Here is an 11,792-nt window from a genome sequence, read left to right as displayed (position 1 = left end):
TCAGCTATTAAGTGTCTCAAAATCTGCTTGTTCCTGTGGTGCTCCTGCCCAGCAGTGAATAGGAACATATTTGCAGCCACTAAATCTGCTTGGGGCCTGTCAGATTAATACCCACCCATGCTTGGCCAACCTCAGGGGTTTGGCTTCAGACCTTGCTTTTGAAGGGAGCTTTCAGACATGCCCCAACCTGTGATGTGGAGATTGGCACGGCCAGAGGTGCACACCCAGGAGCCTCCTCTTGTGCTGCAGCCTGTGTGCTGCAGAGCATCCCTCACCAGCAGTGCTGCATCCTGCAAGGCTGCTCTGGGCTGAAGAGGATGGGGGAGATCTCAAAGCTTAGAATGAATGGGGAAAAGAAGTAATTGCATGCACACAAGAGTAGAAATTAATCCAAGCTGTCCCTATGCAACCTGGTACCTTCAGCCACCTTTCGTCTTTCTGTTGGCATAAAAAGGAACATGTTTAGGATACATTTGTTTTACTCTTGCCTTTCCTGCTCTTCAGGGCTGCAGCATGACCTGAAAGGAGCCCTGCAATATGTGGGGAGGAAAAGAAAGCAGCTAGGAGAAGCAGCAGACATAGGAACAAGTCCAGCTTTGGCAGAAACACACAGTTTAAAGGGCCTTCTTTTATCCAGGTCTGTATGGGTAGAGCACAGCTGAGTCACTGACTCCATTTCTCCTCCTGGGTACCAGGCTTTCTCACTTGAGTGCCAGAGGACTGCTTTGGCACATCTCTTCCCTTTGTTAGCCCAAAGGCTGGTTGTAGTCCCTTACACTTGTGTGCTATTGTCCATTGTTGGCAGGCACTGGGGTGAACGTGTGTAGAACTATAGGAGTTCCACCATGAAAATATGAAAGATCTCTCTCTGGGAAGAGGCTGTAGGCCTGCTTGATCCCTGGAGCACTGTTAGAGCTGTGCCACAGTGTATTAGCCTGGTGTGACCAATGTATGTGCACATTTCACAGTGCCTCTTCAGAAGTTGGTTAGATATCTTGACTATTGCTTTCTCTGTTTGGAAGGCTTATAAAAACCAGCCATTTCAGAACAGTGACTCTTTCTAGGTGGGGGATACTTGATGCTTTGTGAAAACTTTGGTCTTTGGAGCACATCCAAAGTTAAGGATACAATCAGTTCCCATTCGTGGCTGCCTCAGCAAGTAATCTCTTGTTATTTCTTATATAAATGATGGAACTATTAGTTTAGAGATGAACCTGCCTTATGTACTTCCTTTTAGTATTTGAATGTAGCAGCTTTTACATTTGCTTCCCATATAAACTGAAGAGCAGAGACTCAGAGACACATTTCACTTGTGATTTGCACCAAATCAGCCAACTTCTGCATCCAACTCTGAACGTGTGTTATGAGGTGGGAACTGTGAAGGGTGCTGGGTGGGGAAATGCTGGGATATCCTGGGCTGCAGAGAGCTCTCCGCTGTCTCATGGGAAAGAACCGGTGCTTAGAGCTTGGCTATTGGGGCTTTTATCACTATCTTATTCGGAAGCTGCCAGTTTAAAAGTCTGGGGAAGGTGGAAACCTCAGCCTCATCAGGTAGGAGCGCCCTGGTGGGTGGTGTGAGGAAATGCAGAACTCTTCCTTTTCGCTGCCTGTTGCTGTTATTAACACTGTTCAATGCTCCTTTCCAAGAGCACTCTGTTCTGCATCCTTCCCACATGCAAGATGTGGGAGAAAGGAGTGATGGGCTCATCCCCTGTGGTACAAGCATAGGGCAGTCTGTGCATAAGGTTAGTTTATTTTTTAAGTACATATATGGAAATGCATTTTGAAAAAGGAAAGAAAAAGAATATTTTGGAGCTGTTGAAGATACCCCCTCACTCACTGTGTATTCTCACCCCCTTGTCTTCCCCTAGCTGCATCTTCATCACATGGCAGGGAAGCAAGGGGACCTGGAGGGAAGGGCCGTTTGCTGCAGCAGCAGGGGACAGCCACAGTGTAAGTTGGCTTCACCTTGGTGGGCACTGGAAGCCTCAGAGGCGCTCTGCTAACGGTTGGTTGAAAATGCTGTAGAATTGGGTGGTCTGGTTAGAAAGGAAACCCAAATCTGCACATTTGGCTTCCTTCATGCAGGCTTTTTCTTAGGTTATCATGGGTGGATTTAATGGGCTAAATACTCAACTTCCTCAAGCAGGTAAGCGTGGAGTCACTCAGGAAGTCATCAGGGTTACTCTGGGCTTGTGCTGCACTGAAATCTGAATCTGGCCCTGCAACTTTAGTAAGCAAAGTGAATGTGAACACTCACTGATACAAAGGCAAGGAAAAACTGTGGGGTCAAGGCTGCTCAGCAGACTCACTGCAGTTCTGCCTCTGAAGGGCTTGCTATTAACCAGCTGTGCACAATAAGTGCTTCTCTGGAGATGCCTTATCCTCCCTCTGCATCCCTGCCATGTGTAATAGAATTAGTGCTGGGGAGGCCGAAGGGGGGGTATATTTGGGGTAGGTGGACTTAAGCTGCATGGGTTGGCAGGAGGAAAGCCTCCAGACCCCGATGGGTGGGTTTGCTGTGTGCATTTAAATCCAGGGTCCTGCACTGATAGGTATCTGGTGTTACTGCTGCAGTACATCTCTCGGTGGCCACTTCACTTTTTCCAGTTATTGGGAGCCTCTGATGTGATTGCAAAGTTGTGGGTTACATTCCTTTGACAGAGAGAATCCTGGGGGACCTTGCATTCTTCCTAATGTGGGCTGTTTTCCGTGAACCAGATTAAATTCAGCCCTGGCACAAGTGTGCTGAAGTTGAAGTGCTCCTGTTCAGCGTATTTCGGTTCCACTGAAATCAGTGATGCTGCACTGGGATGAATTAGGTCCTGTATTGCCTTTAATGGGTGAGTGCTGACCTCTCTGTATCCGCTGCAGGCCGGGAGGTGTCTGTGGTACCCAGCTCTGACACCCAGAGGGCTGGCTGCTCTTGTAACTCAGGAAGAGGCTTGCTGAGGGCTTGTCTGGACTTGTTCAGGCCTGAGCCTGCCTTTGTCTCTGCGATCCCAGGGATCCCAGTGGATCAAAGAGGATCTGCCTGTGCAGTCTGCAGCTGCTTTGCCGATGAGACCTCCTTGAGAGACCCCAGCAGCAGTCTGTTGAGCCGGAGCCCTCCTGTCTGTCCAGGTAAGCGCAGTCTGTGTGTGTCTGTACTTGTGCCTGCAGATGTGCTGTGTGTGTTTGCCTGTGTTACACACTGCCAGCTTCTCTGCAGAGCCCCGTTGTGGCTGAGTGGGGCTGTGGAAGGTGGTGGTGGTCTGCATAAAACTCCACAGAGAAGTGAGCTTTCAGAGGTCTTGGAATTCATGTAGGAGAATATTACGGTAACTGCCTTTGCTTGTCTGTCATGTCGGGGTACAGGGTGTTTTCCTTTTCTTTTTCCCTTCCTTTCTTTCTTGTTTCCCTCTTCTGTAGCCCCCTCCCTTCAAGCCCTTCATACACAAATGCCCTTTGGAGCTGGGGATACTGGTGTCTGGTTTTTGAGGGATCCCAGGAAGTGATAGCACCCAAAAAAGCTCACGCGATCTGAACACGCTGCAGCCACACAGAGAAGGCTGAGGATGCTACTTAGTAACTTGAATCTAGCAAGCTGTAAGGGATTCTGATGAGTTAGCTTCTACATCAGGAGACAAGGTAACTGAATTGATGTGCTATTAGCCACTCTGTGATTCATTGTCATGTCTAGGATTTACATAGAGGAACATGGAAGTTAAATGCTTAATTCCTTGCTCGTTGCAAGGAGCTGGCAGCTGTTCCCTTCTCCTGCTACCCTTGGCACACGCTATCCTCTCCATCCTATTTCCAGCGCTGTTACCTGGCTCAACACGTTGCCTCTGCATTCATTTGGTAATAAATGATACAGCTCAGATGCTGCTATCACCTGGGGAAAGAAAGCTGTTACTCTGTGCTTGGCTTTGCTCCCCACTGCCCCTGCTCAGGCTTCCTGCACACTGGCAAAGTGAAGCTTGGCATCACCTGTATCTGGCTGTTAATGCATCACTCACTTGCCATGAGGTTTCAGGTGTCTGTGCAAACTGTCAGTGGGATTATCTATGTAACTGTGATACTACTTTAGGAGATGGCCTCTCCATTGCTTACAAAGAGCTTGCTGCATTTAGAACTGAAAAAGACACCAGGAGTCACTTGAGATCAGAGGTAAGGACCAGTCTGTTAGAGTTAATCACCTGCATCAGCCCAGATTTGAGCTCAAGGTTTGGCATCATTTCCCTGCTACATTTCAGGGCCATCTCAGCAGAGCAGATGGGGTCAATGGATGTGAAGGTTTTGTCTATTTCAAAGACAGGCCCATCTGTACTGGCATTTTATGTCTCTGATATAAAATGTATTCACTTGCAAGCAACCTACCTGTCCTCTGTGCAGTCTGGTTTGGTATTTTATTAGCTGTACATGTGCCAACATGTTTCAGTGTTTCCACCTACTGAGGGTGAGTTTGGTTGATTGTTATTAGCTTCATAATTAAGTGCTGTGAGGACCTTTTTTGCTTTGTTTAGTAGACCAGAGCTATGCAGAACCTGAAAGTAAACCTGTGATGATGAATGCCATTCTCTTCTAGTGACTGCTTTTCTTTCACCATTGATGGTATTGGCAACCAGCGATGCTAATGGGGCATCATTCAAACAAGGAGTTATGTTTGCTCACGTTTACATCTGCAGGTTGCAGCAGGGAGTTTCAGATTGGGCCTTAACCTTTTAACACTGATGGTTCAGTGTGCTTATTGGTCAGACTGCAGCTTTTCCAGTCTTTGGAGAACTTGTAGTTTGATAGAGTAGCATCTTGTGGATGAGCTTGCACCCAGGACTCTGCTTCAGGCCTAACAGCAACAAAGCCACGTGGACAGTGAAACTGTTGGCTCAGGGCTCTGTGAAATGACCTGCTCAGCCTAAATTCCAAGCAGGGTAAGAGGGGCAAAGGATTCTGAAATGAGGCTCCTTTTTATCTTCCCTGCTTGCTGCTCTCTGCACCTGACATAAGGATGGAGTAGAGGCAGTTCTGGTGACCATGCTTCTGTCTTGTCACTTCACTCTGTGTTTTATCCCCCAAGAGAAAGTAAATGGACCTATTTTAAATAGCTCCAGAAAGCTGAGACACACACACAAAATATGTATAGGAGAGGTGAGTGATATTAGAGCAGTAACATGAGGATAAAATCACTGCTTGAGCAGCATCACTGGATTTGGTGCAGTGATGCTAGGGTTGCTTGTTACTTCACCCCTTTGACTCCAAATTGAGATTCTCTAAACTTAGTTTTGTGGGTTTCATAGAATCATAGAATAGTGAGGGTTGGAAAGTTCATCTAGTTCCAAATTCTCACTTAAAATGCTGACAAAACTGTCTGTCTAGATAAAACTATGGATAAGCTTTAGGGAGGAAGTTTGGTCAGGGCAGGAAAAGAAAAGCTCCTCTGAAAATGTTAATACCTTGCTCTGTTTCAGTCTGTCCTGTATCATATGGGATGGATAGGCTTGTAACATAAGTGATACTATAGCAGATTTTATGCCAATAGTGAAAAAAGAGCTTTTTTCTGTCCTGGCCTATTGACACCTCAGTGCATGCACCTTGTCTCAAAGCATGGGGAACCAGAGGAGTTTTTAGTGCAGATGTGGAGAATTCTTTTCTTTGCATTCACTTATACTGTGGCTTCATTTAAATGAGAAACAAAGCATCAGTGCTTTCTTGCTGTGAAAAGATGTGAACCCTCCTTCATATAAACCACAGTTGTTTCTGCTTGTTCTCTACAGCTGGATAGAGAGAATGTCTCTTTACCAGTTCTCTTTGTATGGCTGGGATCTTGACCATACAGTAAAGCCTGCTAGCCTATTCTTTAAGCAAGTCTGTTTCCTTGTATTTTGAAGGTAGAACACCAGTAATCTTCCAGTAATGGGTGCAGACCATTTCTTAATGCAAGTGGGGAGAAGTTAATAACACACGAGCCATTGTTTTGTTTCCAAAGAGGCACTCAGCTGAAGGGGCTTACCCAACTGTGGGACTTGAATTCAAGCCTTCAGTTTGATGTATTCTCAGCTTCAGTGTGTCAGTGTATAGCTCATCACCTTGGGCAGAAAAGAGGGCCAGATAACATGCTGATGATAATCCTGATCTTCAAACCCCCCTGCATGCTTCGGTGGTGCTTGGTGAGCATCTCTCAGTGCAGAGGATGGTGACAGCTTCAGCCGGTGGTGCATGGGACTCTTGCAATGCTCTCTGGTGGTTGTGGTGAGCGGCTGACTGAGCAGTAGTGGGCATCAAATTGTACATTTCCCTAGTGCAGCTCAGACAAGGGGGAAGCTGTTTCATTACCTGCAGGCAGCAGACCCTGTCCTGACACTTTGCCTCTTGCTTTGAGGCAAAGATGTACGAATAGGTGGGTCTGACCGTGAGTGAAAGGAAAGAGGCATGTCCTTCATAGAAGGATTCTATCAAGATCCCTCAAAGTCCTGTTAAAAGAGGAGCCTGACCTTAACAAACAAGCAAGGACAGAACTGCTATGACAGTAACATCTCTGCTATGAATCAGCAGCATCCTCTCTGTCCAAGCAGACTGAACTGAGGGCCAGGAACTTCTTGGGTTGGATAAACTTGTCTTTCCCAGGCCCGTCTAGGCTATAACCACAGGGATTTGGGGTTTTTAGACTGAGATGCTAGAGTATACATGGGGCTCCTGACAGCTGTGCCTCTGGGTTTATGATCTATGGCTAATGCTTGCACATTGCTTGGTTAATGACTCATGGGTGCTTACGTGTGGCTTCCAGTTATCTGAAATCTGCAGCGCACTGGACTCTGCCCAGGCCTCTCCCAAGGTACTGAATCAGCAGAAGCCCTGAACAGCCTCGTGTTCTGAGCTTATACTGACTGCTGCAGTGTGGAGGCAGCAAGGAGAAGGGGTAACCTTGCTTCCAGGAGCTACAGCAGCATTGCAGCCTTGGATGGGGCTCCCCACTGTGCTTTACTGCTTTGCACAGCTCACTGCTGGAAAGTAATGGCTGTGGCATGTCTACACTACAGATAAATGGCACTTACGTAGATGCAGTAGCTAGCAAAGCTGCTGGCAGAACTGTGAACTGTTGGTGTAAGCTCCAAAATCACAACTCCTTAAAGATCGTCTCTAAGAGGCTATATGAGGAGAACCAATATATATGGTATTTGACAGCTGACCACAGAGCAGGATTAACACATTTTTTGTTCTCCTTAAACCTTTGGGTTCAGTCTGTGTGTTTTATTTAAGTTAGATAAGATACAGGGAGGCAATTGTGTAAAGGGAAGGGATAACATGCAGCAAGTTCAAGGTGTGAAATGGGACAGTGTGTCTGCTGTCTTGGTAACACAAGGCCTAGGTGCATTTCTGGCCAGTGGGACTGGATTGCTTTAAAGAGCTTGCAGTCAGTGTTCAGATGTTGCTGCTGGACATCTCTGATCTGATTTGGGAGGGAAGATGGGAAAAATAGGTAATGAAAGGTTTGTTAAATAGTGGTGTTACAAGGGGAAGAATGGAATTTACTAGACTGTGGAGAGCAAAGGGCTTTTTGCTTGTCTTCATGTAAAAAGAAAAATGACTTCTGAAAGGAAGGAAGAAGTTGCACTGGATCTGGCAAAGAATTAATTCTTTAACTGTTGTGGAAGAAGGCATATGTCTGGTGTACTGTGTGTGCACGTTTCCTAATGCACAGTATATGGAGAAATGCAGTAAGTGGTGTGTGTATTAATTCCACTGCTTTATCTTGGTGTGATGTGAGATTTAATATTGCGTAAGCCAGCAATATTAGCGTGCCCAGAGAGATCCCAAATGAAGATTCAGTTCGGGGAGATGTGGTAGATTTTAAATATGATGCTTTTTAAGGAATGGGAGGAGACCGATGCTCTAGATTTTCCTCATAGTCCCCGTAACTGTACCATGTTTAGGGACTATATCTGTGTTTTGTGGAGCAGACAAGTGACAAACGTAGCTGCCCTGCAGATCTCAGTCATGGAATAACCTGATCTCCTGCCTGAATTCTCCTTGTTATATCTGAGGGTGTTTGTGCTTCTGAGTGTGGGGAAGCTTGGGGAAAAAGCTACTGTGAGCAGCTCTGGCTTCTGCCTGCAGCATGATCCCAGGGCTATGAAACTGCTGCTGCTTTTCTACTTGTCACCTGCAAGGTGAAGATAGCCTGCTGCCCAAATGGCAGTGTCCCTCTGAACAGAGGAGCTGGACATCAGTAGGGTTAGACGTCCTACATGTAGCTATGCTCACTAGGACTCTATCTTTCCCCCTGTCATTCTATCGCCCATCTTGCATGATTTCTGCCTCTCTTGCTGTGTTTTACAGAAAGGGATTGCTCGCTCTGTCTATTCTCTTAGTTCTGGTTTAGACAGTTTGTGACTCACTGCAAAGCTATTGTCCCATTTCCTCATTAGCTGCGAGGTCGGCCTGCAGGAGTGGTGGCAGGGAGCGGGGTGGAGTCGCAGCTCTATCAAGAAAGCAGGAACTGGCTGAGTTTGCAGAGTCTGAACGATGAAGCAGGTGTCTACACGCTCTGGAGCCTGTCCTCAGCTTGCTTGAGCTGTATCAAACCCAGCAGCAGAAAGTCGGGGTCCCCTGGGAGCTTAGATGGACTCTGGGTACCACTGCCAGCTGGATCATCTCCTACCGCACAACTGGAAGACACTGGTAAATATCTTTGCTATCTAGGGTCGTGTCTATACATCTCATAAGGAAAGTTTCTGCTGTGTGATTAAGTGAAAGGCAAACAGCAGCTGTTGAGCAGCTTGTCTGCTGTGTTTGGGGAATTAGGATGTCACAGGGCGTTTGGAGGAGAAAGTGGCAGGGAAAGTATGATACTGCTTAATAAGCAACGCCAAGAGTTGTAGCCTAGAACCATTTTCTGGTTGACTTGGTAGCATGTCACAGGAATTGCAGCAGGAGATGGGATAATGGAATAGTACAGCCCTAGTGTGAAAATCTTTGGAGATACTAACCCAAAAGTCAGGATCCACGTATCACAGGGCTTGTACCAAATCAAAGTCAGCATTAATCAAACGTATTCTTATCTTAGAAAGGGAAAACTGTCCCTAATGTTGTAAGTCAGGAAAACTGACTGGATTTGGAGAAGCAAGGCACTGCCTCTCCTGCCTTGAAGCTCATAATAGGAAAGACCAACACTTCCTTTGGGAGAAAGGAGAGGATTTGCTCCTGCTCAGCAACCACCACTAGTGGCTTTAAGATGATTTTACACTGGGATGCCAGCTCATGCTGATAAGTGTAATAGACTTGGTTTGATATTACTTCTAATTCCATGGTTTAGAAATAGGCAAGGTTGACCAAAACAACCTGTGTAAAAGACACTGAGCATCTTAATCTAGTTTTGAAGTTAGCCTTGTTTAAAATAGGCGCTGAACTAGCTGATATCCAGGAATCTCTTTCAACCTAAATCCTTCTGAAGTTTCAAACTATCATTTCACCTCTTTCATTCAAGCTTTCTCCCGTTGCTGAGTTCCACCCACAAATCTCACAGATGAAAATTCAGTGTTTTTTGCCTTAAACCAAGAAGTAACAGAGAATCTGTTTGCTTCAGGCTTTTAAACCTTCAGAGAAACTTTGTGTAGTTCTTCAGTCACTAGGTCAGTCACAGCTTAAAACTCCCCTTGCTGACAACAGGAGGATGACACAATGCAGGGAATGAACTTGATATCAACGTGCTTAATGAAATGAAGCTTATGGTGTCACATATTTTAGTGATGACAAAAGGATTGCTGCAGATCTCACCTGGCAAGACTTCTTACCTTTCTTGGAATGCAGTATTTCTGTAACAGGAGAGTATTTCCACCTTCCACACCCATCAGCTTGGTTGTTTTACACTAGTGATCTCTCTCTAGGCTAATTCCTTGTACTGTTACATGATTCATCAGTTTTTTATCCTGCTGCTTTGTTACCTACACAGATAAAGCACAGATCTGCATCTAACCACTGCACTAACACAGGATGGATGTGAGCTGGTGTGATTTGTGCAGACTGGGTCACATCTCTTCAGGAAAAGCACCCCAAGGACCAGTGTGAAGCGAAACGCATCATGTGTTAGCTTTTCTCTACAGGGAAAATTGCCTTTCTGGGGCAAACTCTGAGCCTTTAACTGGCAAATTCAATTACACATGCACAACCATGTAAACTTCAAGTGGCACCTCTGGCCTTTACTCAGGGATGCTAATACACATGATGGTGTCATTGATGGATTTTGTCAAAGTTCCCTAATACAGGATGCTTTTCATAAATGCCCAATGGTGGTAAATTTACCAGGTACTTGAGCTTTAAGGGAGGAGAAAAGGATTTGCTGTTAGACAAGCTGCTGACATGAAAACAGCTTATTGGCCAGCACCTTTGCAGAGGTCTCTCGTAACTCTAAACTAGCTCAACTGTTGGTTTCCCTGTAAGACTTGAGAGCTGTTCCCAAGTCAGTCATCCCTAGAAATGCAGCTTCTGACCACCTTGAAGTAAGAGCAATCTCAAGACCTGGATAACTGTCTACTGTATTGCAAATACTTGCTTTCTCTGCAGCCACAGCAGTGAGAAATCAGTTAAATGATTCTAGGTCTCTGAAGAGGGAATGCCTTTCTCTCCTTTAGCTTTTGCTGCTTAGCTTTTGAACTTGAAGGATCCTTGCCTGATTGCCAGCTTGTTTGGCTTCCACATGATGGTAAATCCTATTTCCACCTGTGAAGGACACTTGTGGACTTCATATTTGAGAACAAATGCCCATCTGTATTATCCCAGACTCATGTAATTAAAAACTTAGACCTGTAGCCCTGTATGTTCTCTCCTGGTGCATCAACAGGTGGGGGGGAAAGATGCTCCTGTACACCTGCTTGTGATGAGGTTTCATTTATACTTAACACCATGAAGATTGTTGCCCATATGAAGGAAAGATGGTGATTTGTCTAAGATGACTCTGCAGTGGTTTGGGAGAAAGAATTAATACCTTGTCTTGTGCAACACAGATGTTAATGTTAATGCAGAATAAGCTCTTGAGGGGTATAGGGATGCGTTGTTCTACTATATCACTGTACCGTGCCTAGTACAGCAGCCCCATTCAGCTGATGTCTTGGGTTGTACCATAGAAAACCATCACGAGCTGCAGTAATTTAATAGATATTGTCTAGATTTATTGCGATCTTTGGCTGCTCAATGGATTCTATCCGAGACAGACATTAGCATCTAGGATGCTGGCCCCTTGCAGATGAAGGCTTGAGTAGATTTGTTTGGACCAGCTGAGCAGTACTACAGCAGTGTGCTGCACTCCCTCTTGTGCTTTGGGTGTTGGTCACATGTTTTTTGGGGCTGCCCTTCCCATAAGGCTTGAACACAAGGGTGGATTTGCTGCTCCATGTTCTCCCAGCCTGTTGAACGGTTTGAGCTGGATGAGTTGTTTCCTTCTTTCCTAAAGCACTAGGAATTCTTTCAGGCAGCAAGCAAGAGGGGAGCTAAAAGGATCTGAAGAATGAAAAGCAGGATCATTATCCTGCTGCACGGATACAGGGTTATTCCCCAAAACATCTTTTCCCTGGCCCTGACATGCTTGATTTTTACTAGCTCAGAGGAGAGATTTCAAGTTCCCAAAACAGCAATTCTGCAGTCTCATACATCCCCAGAGGAGAATGAAAGATGAAGCAGTATCTTCCTCTTCTGTACCAGATTGTTTTGCTCTCCTATAGCTGTGCTTGTCCCTGACCTGTTAATTGCCTTTGAGATAGTCTGTTTTGTTCTGATCCTGATGGGAAATGTTGGAGGGATGATTAGGTCATTGTTTA

General features: G+C 45.7%; 1 long non-coding RNA gene across 1 annotated transcript; it reads left to right on the top strand.

Moving 5' to 3' along the window:
* Nucleotides 1-2,950: 2,950 nt before the first annotated feature.
* LOC133209314 (uncharacterized) lies at nt 2,951-10,632 on the top strand. The gene is made up of 3 exons (XR_009724652.1): nt 2,951-3,123; nt 8,409-8,661; nt 9,932-10,632. It is a non-coding gene; the product is annotated as an uncharacterized LOC133209314 (long non-coding RNA).
* The last annotated feature ends 1,160 nt before the right edge of the window (nt 10,633-11,792 follow it).

Source organism: Neopsephotus bourkii, unplaced genomic scaffold (assembly GCF_033783945.1).
Source record: "Neopsephotus bourkii isolate Nb327-2 ecotype Australia unplaced genomic scaffold, CSIRO-AGI_Nbou_v1 NB_333, whole genome shotgun sequence".
Lineage (NCBI taxonomy): Eukaryota > Metazoa > Chordata > Aves > Psittaciformes > Psittacidae > Neopsephotus > Neopsephotus bourkii.
The sequence above is the reverse complement of the archived record's forward strand: the minus strand, read 5'-3'. Positions and strand labels throughout refer to the sequence as shown.